Below are 18,464 nucleotides of genomic sequence, written 5' to 3' on the forward strand. Positions count from 1 at the left end.
AAGAACATACCCACGTTGCCAAAACAAAGCAAACATGGGCCAGCAAAATGGAATTTGCTAGTATGAGTAGACTAACCACATATAAACATTATCATACTTTAATTATCCAAACAATCACATTATATTTTCCCATAACTTAATCATTCTCAGCTTGGAAGACAGGTAGTTCCGTCATTTCAACCGGCATATTTTCTCCCCAAGCAAAACTTCCATTATATTAACTCATTCTAATAACTCGTTTTAATATCTAAGTCATTGAATTAAAACTTACCGATATCCACTGCTGTATAAGGGTAGGACCGGGTCCCTGCACAAAATGTTATTAAGTCCTACCCTCCTACAAAAGAAAGTTAGAACTTCTATATAACATATGTAGATGTTATATTAGGTATTCAAAAGTAAACCCAAACACTCGCATAATCAAAGAATACAACTAACCTGCAAGGCGAATACCTTAGTTCCTCTCTAGGGCAGTCCAAACAATCTGGTCATTCATGGCATATTCAATGAATACCCATATATAACGCTAACGGGTCATTTATGGCACATTCAATAAATGTCCACCTAACATATGACATCAACAGTCATAAAACTAAATTCCAAAACTTGAGGCGTGGAGAGTTGTAAAAGAGTGCGGTAAATTTGTTTACGCATTATTGAACTTTATTGCATATATTATTTCAGAGAACGTAGGAGTATCTTGTTTCATGTATTTTGGTTTATGCGTTATTAATTAGATTGATGTCTAAGTGTCATAGCGTTGCATATCACAAAAACTGAAATATCACATAGTAGTTAATACACATACACACGTATATATAGAAAGGTATTAGCCTAAAGCCAAGCATGCTAATAGCCCTAGACCTATCCTAATAGACCGAATCATAATCCGAGTTAAAAGGTCAAATTGGGTCAACTGGTCAAAGTCAACCCTAGTCAAAAGTCAACTCTGGTCAAAGTCAACCCTGGTCAAAGTCAAAGTCGACCTGCCAAGGGTCAATAGCAGTCAACCAGTCTAAACTTATCTAACCCCAAAAGCCCAAAGCCTCAAGCCCATAGTCTAAACTTAAATCCAAATGAAATTTCAAAAAAAAACTTTAAAACATTCAAGCCCACGTTTTTAGTTTGGCCCAAGCCCAAACCAAAACAAAAAAACGCACTGTTCATCTTCCTCACTCTCCCATTCTCCAGCCACCACTGACTACCACAACAGCCACCACCGCCCATCCATCTCCACAATGAACCCAGCGGTTTTCATCCACACGAAAAACCCAACCTACCTATACCATCAAATCTAAATTCTCTTATACTGTACAAATCACGATTTGACGCCATTACTGCTCCTCCACCGATCAGCCACCACCGGATCAGCCACTCGCCAGCCCTCCCTACCTAACCGAAACTACTCCCCTTCAAAACCCCTATAACATTAACAAAAGCACCAACTTCAATTCCTGCAAATCGAAATTCTTCATCCAAACTAGATCTGGATCTCGACCTCCATTAATGCCCCCTTCTTAAGCTTCAACAGCCCCCATCCAAACATCCAAACACCTTCCTAACACTTCTCAACAACAACCAAACATAAACCCATCTTCACCATAGCAATAAGAGTTCAACTCACAACAATAGGACAGGCGACGCCATGAACAACTGTTTTCACAGTTTCGACAATTCAATGCTAATATTTTCATAGTTTTATTTACAGAAGTATTTCAAACTTTTGTATCCGTCGGCACCATTACAGAGTTTACAATATCTCGAATATGTAAAACAATATTATTGAATATGTTTAGCAGAAACACATAATTAAACAAAATAAACATTTTCAGACTACTTGATAAGTGCTCAAAAGTAATGATTTATAACCCCAATAATGTGTATGTTAGTCTCAATTTTACATTTAAATATTCTAATATGATGCAATTTGAGTTTTTTGTAGGTCAAAGAACCTAAATATGAAATATGGAGGGAAAAAAAGTCAAACAAGTCAAAAAGGAGTCACTGGGAATTACAGCTAAAAGCCTAGGGCAAAAATGTCATATTTGTCTCCATAAGTGCCAAGCCTAATGGGACTCTAAAAGAGGATAATAATTGAGTTAGAAAATTCTTCAATCTGATCTCAAAGCCTTAATTTCGACTTCATAGGAAGATGAGATCAACATGGAAAAGAAGTCAGAGTTTCACAAGAATTAGGAAACTGAAAGCTGTCAGAAGCTGCAACTTGGGAAATCGCCAGCAGGGCAAAGTGGGCCACGTCCAACTTTGGTCCAACCGAATTTAACTTTTCTAGGATTGCTTCTAGAAAGATTACAGAGAGTTTGACACCAAATAAACATAGGATTCGGATCTCTATCCAGACGAGCATGTAAGCCAATATATAAGGCACAAAAATCTCAGTTTACATCATCTAGGAAATTTAGTGTTTGCATCTTAGATCTAGAATTAAGAGAGAAGAAAGTTGAGACCTTTTCACCATTAATAGCTATAAAGATTATTTCTTTTCATATTGTGTCCATAGCATAGTATGAGGGGCTAATCTCCCTTCTCTTGGGAGGGAAGATGAAGCCTTTTTCGTATGTTTTAGTTTAGTTCTTCTTCTATCATATTTTAGTTTAAATCCCTCATTGAGTTTCTTCTTATTCGTCCATTGATCTAACGCTCCTGTGGAGGTTAGGAGGTCTTAGGGTAATTCAAGATTGTGTAGAGCCAAATACCACAAACCCTAGATTCTTTTCTTCTAGTTTTTAGTGTTCTAGTGTGATGATTGGATTCTTTATGACACCTCAATTAGTTGTATGGTTAATGCCACATGTGGATTTTCCATGGCACCTAGAGTTGTATATTGAATGCCACTTAAAGCACAATTTGGTTAGATAGAAGATATCATTGGAGATTGAATAAGTATTTGATGGAAAGATAGAAAGCATGTTGAAAGCCACATATTATCATCATGGTTATGAGCATAAGGTTTGTAGGTATGGTGAGTTTCTATTGGTGATTTATGTTAAGCATGATAGGTAGATCTATTAGACTAATTCTATGATTTTGGTGGATTCATCTCTCCCAAGATATTCTCTCTCTTGATTCATATTTATATATTTAATTTAGTTTAATTTATTTATAGCTTAAATCTCAAATCAAATCAACTATATATTAATTATTACTTAGCCACATCTTTTACTTGCATCCATTAGAGTAATTTAGATTAGGAATTTCTATTATCATCACTTAGTTATTTAGAGTAGGATTGATACCTTGCTAGCCACTATACTAATCAATATTTAGTAGGCTAAGTAAGATTTGCAAAAGATACGTAATACAAACAACGACATACAAATAATTACGTGTTATGCTTTTTTCAATGCATGCCGCTGCCGCTCTAAATTGATTAGGTGATAGAATACTTAATTTAGGAATTCATATAGTATAAATTGCATATTTAGCATAATTAGATTAATTTAGCATAATTCAATTAGATTTGCATAGTAAAAAGTATTTCCATAAAGTTTAGTGTTTGTTTAACAGAAAAGAACAGTACAGAAAATGTATTTATAAATTTCAAAAAATTCTGAAATTTTACAGAGTTGATCTGTACAGTATCGGTAATTTATTGAATTCTTTTTGAATTTTTAGTACTTGTCTTACCTGGGTAACTAACATCGTCTTTGCAGTACCCCGTTTTCAGTTTTCAGGACGCAAGCATCTATAAAAACAGTCGAGCAGAGCTAATTGCACATTATCAAAAATTCTAAATTGTTTAACGGAGGAACCTCGATTTGTCAGGAACTTTCAGTAAAAATTTGAGTATTGTTTGACCTGTTTTGACCACTTAACTAGTTGCTTGTTTTCAGTGTGTTTCTGCATCTTTTCAGGACCAAGGTCTCTGGAAGAACAGTCGAGAAGAAGGATCTATAAAACTTCAAATAGTCTAAACTTTTTACAGGATCATCCCTGACACGTCAGGAGACTCCAGTAAAATTTCGTGATTTTTAGTGCTCTTTTACTTATTTATTCAATCGATTGTTTACAGTGTGTGCAGAAAACTTCTCACTGGACTCTGCAGGATTAAACAGTAAAGAAGAGGGACTTACCAACCTCCGATTGCTCTGAAATTTTACAGGCTACTTTCTGGACGTATCAGGTAGCTTCTATAAAAATTTCAAAATTTTTGGACCTGTTTTGCTTGCTGTAACAGTAAGTGCTTCTCTTCCACCGTGAATCCCCTGTTAGCGGTTTCATAATTAGCATTAATAGTTAGCATCATATAGTTTGATAATATAATTTAGTTAATTAAGTGCATATTAGATTATTTTATATAGCTTTATTATCTAGTGCATGAAAACTTGGTTTCGTGATTCACCTCGTAAACGTTTAATCAGAAGAGCTAATTCTTGTAACAATCTTCCAATTCTGGTTTTAGAGGAGACCACACCATCAAACTCAAGATCTGATTCTGACTCTGAAACACACACACCACTAGTAGACTTAGAAGATACACCAGAGAGAGTACCATTAGACACCATGGCTGATCAAAGAACTCTTAGCACCTTGTTTCAGCCTATCGCGGTTCAACCACCGAACTGCATAGTGATGCCCGACAATAACAATAACTATGAGATTAAGCCCACTATTCTTAATATGTTGCCAAGATATTATGGCAAAACAAATGAAGAACCATATAATCATCTGAGTAAATTCTTGAGCATATTAAGTACTTTTAAAGCACTTCATCTTTCCCCTAAAGAGACTAGATTAAGGTTGTTCCCATTGACTTTTGAGGATGCCGCACTACGTTGGTATAGATCCCTACCCTCTAATTCTATAACTACTTGGGAGCAACTATCACAAAAGTTTATGAAACAATATTACCCTTTACGTAAAACTGAAGTCATGCAATTGGCTATTTCAACCTTCAAAGGAAAACCTAATGAAGAGTTTCATACAACATGGGATAGATTTAATGATTTACTTGTCCGTTGTCCACATCATGGTTTTGACATACTTAATATCGTACATTACTTTATAAAAGGTCTTTCACCTATGAACCGTCAGTTAATTGAATCAATAAATGGAGGAAGATTTACTAGTCTTACTCCTGATGAAGCTACACTTTTTTGCAAAACTTTTCTGAGAGTTCTAAGGATTGGGCCAATAGTAGTGACCATGAGGACATGGCACGGGTAGATGGGGGGATAAGTTTTAATAAACCAGGTATGTATGAGGTTAGAAACGATAATGATCAAGAATTAAAAGCTACACTAGTTAGTTTAACCACAGGAATCGAAAACTTAAACAAGAAATTTGATTCATTTACTTCAAACCCTCCAATTAATAATCAACCTTAACAAGCAATGAGTGCCAATCAATTTTGTGAAAGTTGTTTTGCCACAGACCATGATACACTAGTTTGTCCAGTTTTTGTTACCCATAACTTTAGTAATAACTATAACCAAGATCCACGAAATAATTATCAATGGAGACAGAACATATCTCCACAGCAAAACCAATATGGTTTTCAAGGTAATCAAGGGAACAATAGGCAACAATACATGAATAATAGAGGTGCGGTAGCACCTTCTCCACAGTATTACCCACAACAACAACAACAACAACAACAACAAACAAACATGAACAGAGAATTAGCCATGGATCCTATGGCTAATTACCAAACCCAACCCAACACTGCAGATGAAACCATGAAAGCTTTAGCCACCAAAACTGAGAATGAATTCAAAAGAATTGACCAAAAAATTGATATTATGGCTCAACAAATAACTCAACAGATGGGCCAACAATTCAATCAAATACTAGCTAGTCTAGCGCATGACCCAAGGAACTCTACCAAGTCAACTGAACAAAACCCTAAAGGTAGAAATGTTTATCAAGTTGAAACCACCCCCTCATCTGCACCCACGAGGGAGTTAACTTCGATATCTACCCTTAGGTCGAAAAGAAGTAGATAACAAAGTTGACATACCTAATTCGATGAAGTTGTTATAACAAAAGATAAGGAAAAGCCAGGTTGAAACCGAGAAAACCAAAGAGCGTGTAACTGAAAAAATTCCACCCGCACCATTCCCCTAGGTTAAAAAGATAACAAAAAGGAAGCACAATATAATGAGATCATGAATATTTTTAAAAATCTACATATCAATATTCCTTTTCTAAGTGCAATTAAACAAATACCTTCATATGCAAAATTTATAAAAGACCTAGTAAAGAAGAAAACAAATATTCCTAAGGACACTTTTATTGCACAAAGTTGTTCATCCTTTCTACAGAACAAAGCCGTAGTAAAACATAAGGGCCCCGATAGTCCTACAGTTAAGTGTAGAATTGGAGAGAACTACACTGATCAAGCATTATTGGATTTAGGTGCTAGTGTGAATTTATTACCTTACTCAGTTTATAAACAACTAGGGTTAAAAGACTTGAAACCAACAAATGTTAGACTACAGTTAGCTGATAGATCTATTAAGATTCCACGAGGAGTAATAGAGGATGTGATTATCAAGGTCTCTGATTTTTATTACCTCGTTGACTTTATAGTTCTTGACACTTTACCTACAAATGGAAACCAAATTCCTATCATCTTGGGTAGACCATTCTTAGCTACAGCAGAAGCTTTAATTAATTGTAGGAATGGGAACATGTCTATCACTTTCGGGAATATGAGAGTAGATGTAAACATATTTACACTATTTAGAAACCCTGACGATGATACGGAAAAGATGGATGATCTATGTGTAGTACACACAATAGCTAATAAAAGTTTTAGGAACACTCACTACAAAGATCCATTTTTATCATGTGTATCACAATTAGGCATGAATTATAACAAGGATAGTGTTATACATCATATTAATACATTCTTAGACACTGGTCAACCTCATACAAAAATAGAAGACATTCGAGCATCTTTATGTCAAGCTACTTTTAATCGTAGATTTATCAAAGATTTAATTAAGATGACTCGCCCTCTACTAAAATGTATAAGCCACGCATGGAAAAGAAGAAAGATAAAAAGAGCAAAAATTGGATTACAAACAAGTTTTAAGTCTAGGGAATCTGACTATAAAAGACCACAAATTAAAAAAAATAAATAAATAAATAAATTACCTAAGCTAGTTAGGGGGGTAACCTTAAGTTTCCCCCCTCTGTGTCGACTGGCGACATTAAACGTAGCGCTTATGGGAGGCAACCCAAGTAGTTTAAATAGATAGTATCTCATGACAAGAAAATCGAACAAAAATAAAATAAAATAGATCGTGCACTGAACTTTTGTCTTTGAAATATAAAAGCTAAAGAATTCGTGAGTTGATGATTCTTGAGCTTTTTATATTTCCAACTGTGAATAGCTTTCTCCAAATCCAATTCAAACAATGATAGAGGACTTAGGATAGTCCAACATAACCCATTAGTGCAAGGAAAAAGAGGGAGAGTCACGATAGATTTTGGAATTCGAAAGTTAAGATAGGAGTTGAAATCTACCCAAATCGAAGTTGTAGCTTCCGCGATTAGGACTAGTAACGACGTGGAGCACTTCTGAAAAGTTTTCCTATAAAGCTATATTTTGTAGCGTCTCTTGCGTTCACTACATCAACACTTTCTACATCTCTCAGATTCTCTATCCCATCACCACAAAAGGTTCGGGAAGGAGCTTTAAGTATCAAGAGCACGGAGAATTAATCTATTTTTACTCGTTATGGTATAGTATATAGAAGAGTTTACATAGATGTTAATTTTATTTTCTACTGTCATGGGATTAGTTGTTTTTAATTTCTTAAAATATCAATAGTTTATGGAGTGAGTGATTAGTTTTTATGAATAAGAATGAAATTGATATGAGCTTTGAAGTGTATGCACGACACATATATATGTTAAGTTGTGCTTTAGTAAGGTGGAATTCTTCTCCATTACGGACTAGATCTTTGTTCCTGACCAGTAAGTTAGAATCCCACTTTGTTTTAAATCCCAATCCTAGTCAAACTCTTTAAAATCGATTTTGGGCCTAAAAACTCAAAAAAGCCCAACAACCAAAAAAAAAAAACGACTTCTTCTTCTTCCAGCCGTACCCTTCCACTTTTTCTTCTTCTTCCAGACACACTTCCAGCCGCACCCACCACAAGTTACACACTTCCAGCCGCCTCCATCACAAATAACAACCACCTCCATCATAATTCAAGTACACCCATCACCAGGCGCTGCAATTCCCAGCCCTATCCAAAACGTTCAACACTTGCTCACCAGCAAGATCGACCGCCGGTCAATTACCAATTTCGACAGCATGCTTTCCATGTTAACCACGATGCCTGCGTATAACCGCTTAGTTTCGGTCATAGGTGGTTGAAATTCGCGATTTGAATTCGTTTTTTAGTTTTTTTTTTTTTTTTTTTTTTTTTGTTAGCTGTTGATTGAGGAGAATGGGAAAAACATGAAGGTATTAATGGGTGTTGAACTGTGAAGAAGGAATGGTGCTGTAGTTAGGCTTGAAAAATTCAGAGAAACAAGTTTTTTTCGGTGTACAGGACGATTTTTTTTTGTTTACTGAGCAACTGTTTGCAGTATTGTTCTAGTAGTGTTGTTGTGTAAGTTTACCTTCTGTATGGCCATCTACATTACGACAGCTCGAGGATAAGTTCGCAAACGGTTGAACATGGCGACCGAACGAAAAATTCACGCTGAACTCTGTTATGGGGAGTTGTTTGATAACAATGCCATGAACGAATTTTTTTTAAACAAGAATGCGAAAATCGGGGTTGGGACTGTCTCTTGTATTCTAAGGGTGACAAATGTCCTGAAGATATATTGTTTGATGTTTTTATGATTGTCGAATCGATTATGAGAAGGCGAGCGGCCTTGGAAAATGGAGTTGTATTGGGATAATGAATCCGAGCTTATTATCATAACTGATTTTCTGGTAGAAAAATTTGGACTCATCTCACAGTTCTGCATTTTCTTAAAAAACTATTTTTGATCACTCATGTATTTGATTGTCTATTATGGTTTTATCACTTTTATTTGTAGGCAGAGACAAATCTTGTATTCCATGCAAAAAAAAAAAAAAAAATGAAACTATTGATTTAAATCATTATTATTATTATTATTATTATTATTCATTGTTTAATTTTTATTTCTTATTTTTCAGTCGTGTCATTTGTACATGTGACTCTTACATTCCACTCTAGCACATTTTCTCTGTCTTTTTAGAGACGTATCACTCTACGGATTGAGCACATGACAAATATTTAGTCGTTGTAGTAATTATTGATCCTTATAAATCATCACTCTTATTTGTTTTGTTAAGGATATAAATTCTACAGATTTTAGCTGATATAATTTTGCACGCATTTAAGGTAATATCCCTCCGTTTCTCTGATTATTTCAATTATGGTAAGCTTTCAGTTATTTTATTTAGTCATTGAGGACAATGCCAGAATTAAAATTTTGCAATATTTTAATTACAATATTTGGAAAGTTTATATGTGAATTATGGTGATTCTAGGTGAAAAGTATATTTTTATCGTTTAAACTGGCTAATGAAATTGGAAATTATAAGTCATGACCAGGATTAGTAAGACTTTTAGACTAAGTTTCTATTACTAGAAATAGATCTCACTGATAAAAGTCTTACTCTAGAGTAAGTTCATATAATACACCACTAGAGGAATTTCAAATGAAAAAGCAACTTAAACTTCTACCAAACTAGAGGATTAGTACAGAGACTTGACCTGTGAGACTTGAGCCTTTCAATTTTAATTTCTTGGAGAGTCTTTACGTAAATCTGAGTCCAAGTTGACTCAACCATTTTTCAGTGCTTAAATTCATTGTGTAGTCTCATTTATTGTTGATTTGGTCAATCACGAGGTGGCATCAACTGGGGAGATAGCCATTAGGTCTTGTAGTCTATTCAAAGCGGAATATCATACTGATAAGTCAAGTAGTGAACCAATCAGCCTTTATCCCACCTAGTAGGATTATCATATTAACCACTTTTGAGCCTTATATATTAAACCTTTTATTCTTAAACCAATCATCTTAAACCCAACTTCAGATAAGGAGTATATCCCATATTATTAGCCTTATCCATATTTCTGAGGATTTCTAAAGACCAAAGAGAAAGCTAGAACGAAGAAGATTTTTGAAGGAAATTTTACTAAAGTCAAATGAAGAAAATCATTCCTTTTGCTCAAAGAAAAAAAATAAAATAAAAAAATAAAAATAAAAATAAAAATAAAAAAATAAAAATAAAAGAGAAAAAGAAAGAAAAGAAATATAAATAATTGAGCAAAAGTAGTGATAGAGGTCAAGTGTTCTAGTCTACAAGTGAAGAAAATTTCCAAGAAGGTCAAAATAAAAAAGTCTTTAGTATATTCTCAGAAATTTTTGAATCCTTTTTACCCTTTTCTTGTTAACCTGTCCTAAGCCCCGTTTTAATACCCAGACTTATCACTAAAGTATGATATGAAGTGTAGAATAGGTGAGAGGATGCTAAAGTGAAGGACCCGACACTTCAAATGTGATTGACATTCTTTCCATGAGACTTTATTTATATATTTGCAAATTTCCGTCTTTCTAAATAAATATGTGGGATGCTCTACTTTTTACTCATTTCCCTGCATATGGAGGCAAAAATAGAAAACTTATCTGAGAGAGATTTTCTTGTGAGTGTATGAAATGGTGAGATTTGAAGTCAAAATACTAATCCAAAGGTAAGGTAGAAATTTTGTTACTTGGAAAAGAGAAAGGAATCAAAATGGTTAAAAATGAATAAGCTCTAGTTAGGATGATTAGTCAGTCTTTTCTATCTTTATGAATAGAACCTTAGCCTAATGTTTTATGATCATGGGTGTGATAAGTAATAACCTTTTGATTTAGACATTTTAACTGAAAAAGTTGTTTTCTCTAGATTTCACCATAGTTTATATGTAAATTGATTTTGTGGGTATATCAACTGAAAACACTCACGAGGCTATAACTCGTCCTTTAAGGGTAACTTAAAGGTTTAAGGCCTTGTTGCATATGGTAAATGCAACCGCGATGCCTGCGAAAGTGAGTTAGTTTATTATTTAATTAGTATTGTTAGCTTTGAACACTTCTCTAGTATACCACATATTTGCTAAGAGACTAGCAAAATGCTAGTTGGTGGTTGTGATAAGTGCTCAAAAGTAATGATTTATAACCCCAATAATGTGTATGTTAGTCTCAATTTTATATTTAAATATTCTAATATGATGCAATTTGAGTTTTTTGTAGGTCAAAGAACCTAAATATGAAATATGGAGGGAAAAGAAGTCAAACAAGTCAAAAAGGAGTCACCGGAATTACAAATAAAGGCTGGGGCAAAATGTCATATTTGTCTCCATAAGTGCCAAGCCTAATGGGACTCTAAAAGAGGATAATAATTGAGTTAGAAGAGTCTTCAATCTGATCTCAAAGCCTTAATTTCGACTTCATAGGAAGATGAGATCAACATGGAAAAGAAGTCAGAGTTTCACAAGAATTAGGAAACTGAAAGTCAGTCGAGAAAGGCTGCAGCTTGGGAAATAACTGAGGCAAAGTAGGTCACGTCCAACTTTGGTCCAACCGAATTTAACTTTTCTAGGATTGCTTCTAGAAAGATTACAGAGATTTTGACACCAAATAAACATAGGATTCGGATCTCTATCCAGACGAGCATGTAAGCCAATATATAAGGCATAAAAATCTCAGTTTACATCATCTAGGAAATTTAGTGTTTGCATCTTAGATCTAGAATTAAGAGAGAAGAAAGTTGAGACCTTTTCACCATTAATAGCTATAAAGATTATTCCTTTTCATATTGTGTTCATAGCATAGTATGAGGGGCTAATCTCCCTTCTCTTGGGAGGGGAGATGAAGCCTTTTTCGTATGTTTTAGTTTAGTTCTTCTTCTATCATGTTTTAGTTTAAATCCCTCATTGAGTTTCTTCTTATTCGTCCATTGATCTAACGCTCCTGTGGAGGTTAGGAGGTCTTAGGGTAATTCAAGATTGTGTAGAGCCAAATACCACAAACCCTAGATTCTTTTCTTCTAGTTTTTAGTGTTCTAGTGTGATGATTGGATTCTTTATGGCACCTCAATTAGTTGTATGGTTAATGCCACATGTGGATTTTCCATGGCACCTAGAGTTGTATATTGAATGCCACTTAAAGCACAATTTGGTTAGATAGAAGATATCATTGGAGATTGAAGAAGTATTTGATGGAAAGATAGAAAGCATGTTGAAAGCCACATATTATCATCATGGTTATGAGCATAAGGTTTGTAGGTATGGTGAGTTTCTATTGGTGATTTATATTAAGCATGATAGGTAGATCTATTAGACTAATTCTATGATTTTGGTGGATTCATCTCTCCCAAGATATTCTCTCTCTTGATTCATATTTATATATTTAATTTAGTTTATTTTATGCATAGCTTAAATCTCAAATCAAATCAACTATATATTAATTATTACTTAGTCACATCTTTTACTTGCATCCATTAGAGTAATTTAGATTAGGAATTTCTATTATCATCACTTAGTTATTTAGAGTAGGATTGATACCTTGCGAGCCACTATACTAATCAATATTTAATAGGCTAAGTATGATTTGCAAAAGATACGTAACACAAACAACGACATACAAATAATTACGTGTTGCGTGCTTTTTCACTACTCACCATTTTTAAAACCGAACAGCTTCCCGAAAGTGATACCCCGAAAGATCGACATCGACTGTCGTGCGAAAAGACTATCTTCCTCGTTCAAAACCTTTTCAGTAAAACTCTCTCTCTTTTTTTTTTTTTTTTTTTTTTTTTTTTTTTTTCAAAACTCTAATGTTTTTCCCTCAAAAACTCACCGAAAACCAAGGACAACACTTATCTATTACTTACGGGACTTTTATCCATAACTGCTGGATATCCTATATCTGTTTTATCTATTTTCATTATTATTATCTTTATTATTATTGTTATTCTTAGGAAAAATAAAAGAATAAAAACACGGGGTGTTATAATTAATTTAGGAGTTGTATATAAATTAGATCTTGTGACTTTTAGAATTGGAATCTTTGCATGCATTAATCTAGAGTTTGGAAAGAATACAAAGGATCGTCTCGTTGGCGGTACTTGTATTTGGAAAAAGACAAAAATAGAAAAGGCGCCGAAAAGAAATAAAGAAGTTTGTTTGGACGTTGACCGTTCAAAGATTCCTTTCTCTCAAAATAAAAGATCTGTTTTTGTAAAATGATACGGTGCAAGCACTAGAAATGGAAGGTCGATGACCCTCACCTAGTTTGGACATGGTTTGTCCGATTTGGATCTAGTTCACCCGGTTTGGTCTGGTTCAACCAGTTTGGTTCAGGTTGACACGGTTTTTGAGCTGTTTGACTCGGTTTTCACCAATTGACCCAGTTTTGACAGTTGACTAGGTTTGACCCAAAAAAAAAAAAATAAAACTTTTCAAAAAAATAAAAAAATAAAAACTTTTCAAAAAATTTAAAAAAAAAATGATGAATATTAGTACCATGGGGTTCTTATCCTCCAGTATGAGAAAATATCCATCGAGTTTTTTTGTTTTCCACCGCACTATTGCCAATCACTTGATCATTAATATCATTTCAGTAACTCCATTTGTGCAACATTAAAATTGTTCGCGAGAACAATGTCAATTTTTACTAATAGCCTCACGGATGGATCAGCCTGAACTCATAGTGACAGTTTTTTCCAATATGAGTACTTGAACGTAATTGATTGATTGATTGAACTTGAATATCATCATCCCCAGCATCCATCTTTCATCTCCAACACATCTTTTATCTTCCCCAGCAGTGTTTGTTTGTGTCTTCATCCATTTTCTTTAGTCCCCTATCCCCAGTGGATCTTCTTGCTCTCCCCGGTGAGTATTTCCTTTTGTCAGTGTTTGCTTATCACCATTATATGAGAATTTTTAATCTAAGTCAAAATCATGAATGAATTGATCTATCCACTTGATTTCACCAGTTTTCTAAAATGAATTTGAAAAATATCAGATTTCAAAAAAATTGTCCCTTGATTTTAAAAAGTTGTTCATCCTTATCCATCACCATTTTTTGGCCTAAGCGCCACTATCCTAGTAAACACTGATGTAATGTAAGACGTAAAATACACACATTAGAAGGTATGATACTTTGGTTGAGTACTGAAAAAATGTAAGGAATAAAACACGCATTTGTAAGGTACGATACCATCCTCTCTTGAGTGACAACCATTTTCAACTGTGCTTTCACAAACAACTTGAAATAAATTGAGGATTTCAAATATCCAGGGACATGCCCTCTTTCAAAAATATTTTTCAAATGAATTTTCAAAAATTGCATTAGATCTTTTGGCTGGAGCTTGGCAAAAATGGTTTGTCTCCATGGCTTTACCGTTCAGTTGCAAGCAACCTCCGCCAAAGAGGGGCAACTGTAGACACCCCATTTTTGCACCACAAGCATAATTCATTCACGATTTTGCCTTGAATTAAATTTGATCATATAAGGTGATTTGCTTTCTAGAGTCTTTATTGCTACATCAAACTTCTTTCTTTTCATCTTCTTTTAGCGTCTTTAGACTCTCCTCATCATGTTCTAGCTATGGCTGAAGTTTCGTTGCTTTCTGAGTTTTGAGCTGAAAATGACCAAAATGCCCCTGTAACTCTTTGGAGCCCAAATCTCATTTTTTCCCTCTTTATTTGAATGAGATTATTTCATATTTGAATTCCCCTTGAAAAATCCTTCGAAATGAGTACAAGCTTGCCTAGGTTCCTTTTGGATTTCAGAAACCCTAATCTTGCCTTATCCCGCTTTTGATTGGTTGCCATTGTGGTAATGCTTGCTCAGTGCAATATATTATTGGAGTAAGATTTCGACCCAAGGGTATTTTTAAGAGTTCATGGACCTTCCTAATGGATTAATGAACAATTTTTGTGAAGAAGAGTTTGCCCAATTTTGACCTGGTCAAAGGGAATTTGCAGTATTGAAAATATGGTCAAAATGGGCCTTTTTGTGGATTTTGGACCCGTGCTCGTGGGCTGTGGATCCAGCTCGTGTCAAACCTTTTCATTATGGTTTCTAGACCATTCTCAAGCCTCCAAAAACCTAGAGAACCTTCCTTATTTGTTTGATTTGATTTAATCACAAAAATAAATAATATTCTAGAAAATATGCCATTTTGGAGCCATATTTGGAAACCCTAGATTGTGGGCTCATTGAGGATGTGTAGGGTTTGATTTTTTGCCCTAATCCATCTAAAAGATCTAAAAGCCAAGGGCCAAGATCGCACCCCTTATCCCACCTCTTGAATCAAGGGCCAGATTTAGGAGGTGCAACCAAAAAGATATCAAGTCATTGGATTTTTCTTAATCAATACTCATCCATTGGATCAAACTCATTACCATGCATATTTGAATCCACGCCCAAAAGCTATAAATATGGGTCTCATTCACCCACAAAAAAGACATCTGGAGCTAGGAATTCGGAGTTAATAATGTGGACCTAGTTATTCAGAGCTAATAGCCTTCTTTTCTTTAGTGTTCTTCATTTTTTCTTTCTAGTTCTTCATTTTAGCCTTCTTTACTTCTCGTCGATCTTGAGTAGAAACTTCTTTTCATCAAAAGTTGTTTTTCCCTCAAATCACCTGTTTCAATCCAAAAATCACAGTTGTCAATTCAAGATCAAGTTTATCATCAATCAATCGATCAATCTACAATCAAGTATGAGGCAACATTCCAAACAAGGTGACATCTTTCTTTTCTCTTTTATTTTAATTAGTATTTCATGTTAGGATTATTTGTTTTTTAGTTTTACTATAGAATATAGTCATTTGCTTTTAAATAATTTAGTGAAGATCATCCAATTTGGTAATAAAATTTCAAGCTTTCTTCATTCACCTATCTTAATACATTACACCTCAATAGAAGTAAGGCTGGTTTTATCAGGCGAGCGTGGGTGACTAACACCTTCCCACATCGTACCTTGACTCCCAAACCCAATAATCATCTAGTTTCGAGGGCTAGTCCTTCACATAGGTTTTACTCAACTTTTCCTTAATAAAGTTAGTGGCGACTCTAAAATCAATTGCATACACCTAGGTACACATTTTTGTGCGAACAAAAAGGTATCTTTTCCATTCCAAAATCGTGAGAACCATTAATTCTGCTACGCATGGTTTTCACGGTTTGTAGAAATATTCATTCTGAAATAACGGTTCCAACAGTTCTCACACCCCATATATATGAACCTTTCGTGCTACAGTACACATGAAATGGGCATGTGGAACTCATACTATTCACTCAGCCCCCTTCCATCCAAATTGCACCCTTCCCCAGTCCATTTTCAATCTTAATAGTTCAAAGTTATGTTTAATTGCAAAAGTCTTCATGTGAAAAATAAAAAACTCCTTTCAAGGAACTCCATACCCACAGTCAGTAAATTTGGATCTGGAGCTACCCACTTAGTTGGAGGTGCATCTTTTATGCGACCTTTGTCAACCATAACCTCCTTGTAGCGTTGGGATTTCTCTCTTCTTTCCTTCAAGCGGTCAACTCATTCACTACTACACTGATTCTCTTCTGTCAGCTGCTCTCCTTCTCTATCACCCATACCCCTTCCAAATGCCGGTAAAACGACTGGTGGTTTGCCAAATATGTCATTATTAGTACCACCACTGATATTTGATTGTCACCGCCACTATTCTCCTGCCGTACACACACTGTTATACACAAAAGGAAGCATTATTGGACCAAATGGGCACACTCCAGGAGCAGTGTGCGGAGTTCCAAGGACGTGCTGGTATAATACTCCACCGTAACGTCCAACACATATCGCCTGACCACCACTGCTTTCTTCCCTCGGCACAACACCAGCAACACCACTAACCTTTTCTGCATAACCACCACTCTTTTCTACCCCTGCTGCGGACACACCATCAACTCAATTAACTTCTTCAGCATGACAGCCACTTTCCACACCAGATACGACTCCAGCCATTCTGAAGCATGCAATAACACAACCTGGGCTATCACTACCACTAAATTCTCCATAAACTAGACCATCATCTTCAAGCATACAATCACTGTCTATAACATCATCCCTATCTATATCCTTCGCATTCTTAGAGTCCATCGACCCAGTGGGTTCATATCTCTATCTATCCTGGACGTACCTGCCACATCCATATACACATGACCTTCCCTTTCTGAGTCACTGTACAATTTGAGTGGAGCCCGTTTGCTACCCAACCCAGTTATAATAACTCTGTATGTTGGTATGTCCGGAATAATAAGCCTCAAAATGCTTGGAAGTTTCTCAACATTAAACGTGGTTGCCTTCCCATTAAGAAGTTTAGATTCGTCGGTTCCAATATAATTACTTTGGACAAGAACCATTTCTGCCACTCCCGAAATATCCAAACTACCTGCGAACATGACAATCGACTAGTTAATGCACAAAAATTTACCCATTGGTATATTGCATCTCTTGAGGGACATGTCATATAGTATCTTGAGTAGCTTATATACTGGGGCAACTTCCTAAACATCCTTACATACTGCCCTTCACAGCTTATATAGTCTCGGCCTTTCAACTATTTAATCAGTGCAATTTAATTAGCAAGCTCGGAAAGGCACTGTATAAGCTAGGAAAGACACTATATAAGCTTCCCACAAACATATCAGGTTCTCTCTTAAGCTTGAGGGACATGTCATATAGTACCTGACTCATCAATAGGCTCATTACTATCACTTAATTCATCATCACTTGGGTCATCACTATCACTAGATTCATAACCACTTGGACCATCATCCCCAGCCAAAAGACCAATGTCTTCGTGCCAACTAGAACTGTCCATAAGTTCAACCCAATTTGTCCCTTCCCAATTCGATCTACTTCGACCCACATCAGTATACCTCCAACTCACCCCTTTCTGAATAAGGGAAGTAAAGCCCCCTGGTGTGAGGCTACTTTCTCCTAGGCCTACCGACACATGACCTTTCCCTTCAGACTCACTCGGCTCTTTTCTAGGAGCACATTCGCTACCTAAACCATTTACAACAACTCTGTCAGTTGGTATATCAGGAATAATAAGCGTACAAGCACTTCGAACTTGATCGGGTCTGGGAAGACAAGATTTCTGGCGTTCCCGCACGTGCTGAGAAGACAGAACATCTACTCCGGCTGCAAACAACAAAGTGATCTACTTTAGTACCATTTTAGTCACCTTTTTTAACGCAAAACAATGTCTGAGTCCAAAATAACACACTTACCGCCACAAGTGCCAGGTACTAGGGATGCTTCAACAAACTGATTTTGAAGCGTCTCGCCTACAACAATGTTAACTACAGAAGAATTTAGTAAATTGCACAAGTCAATTATATATACATGTAAATATTATACAATATCACATCCTCCAAGTGATTTCATAAATCCAATACACGGTA

Source organism: Coptis chinensis, chromosome 4 (assembly GCF_015680905.1).
Source record: "Coptis chinensis isolate HL-2020 chromosome 4, ASM1568090v1, whole genome shotgun sequence".
In the NCBI taxonomy this organism is placed as follows: Eukaryota; Viridiplantae; Streptophyta; class Magnoliopsida; order Ranunculales; family Ranunculaceae; genus Coptis; species Coptis chinensis.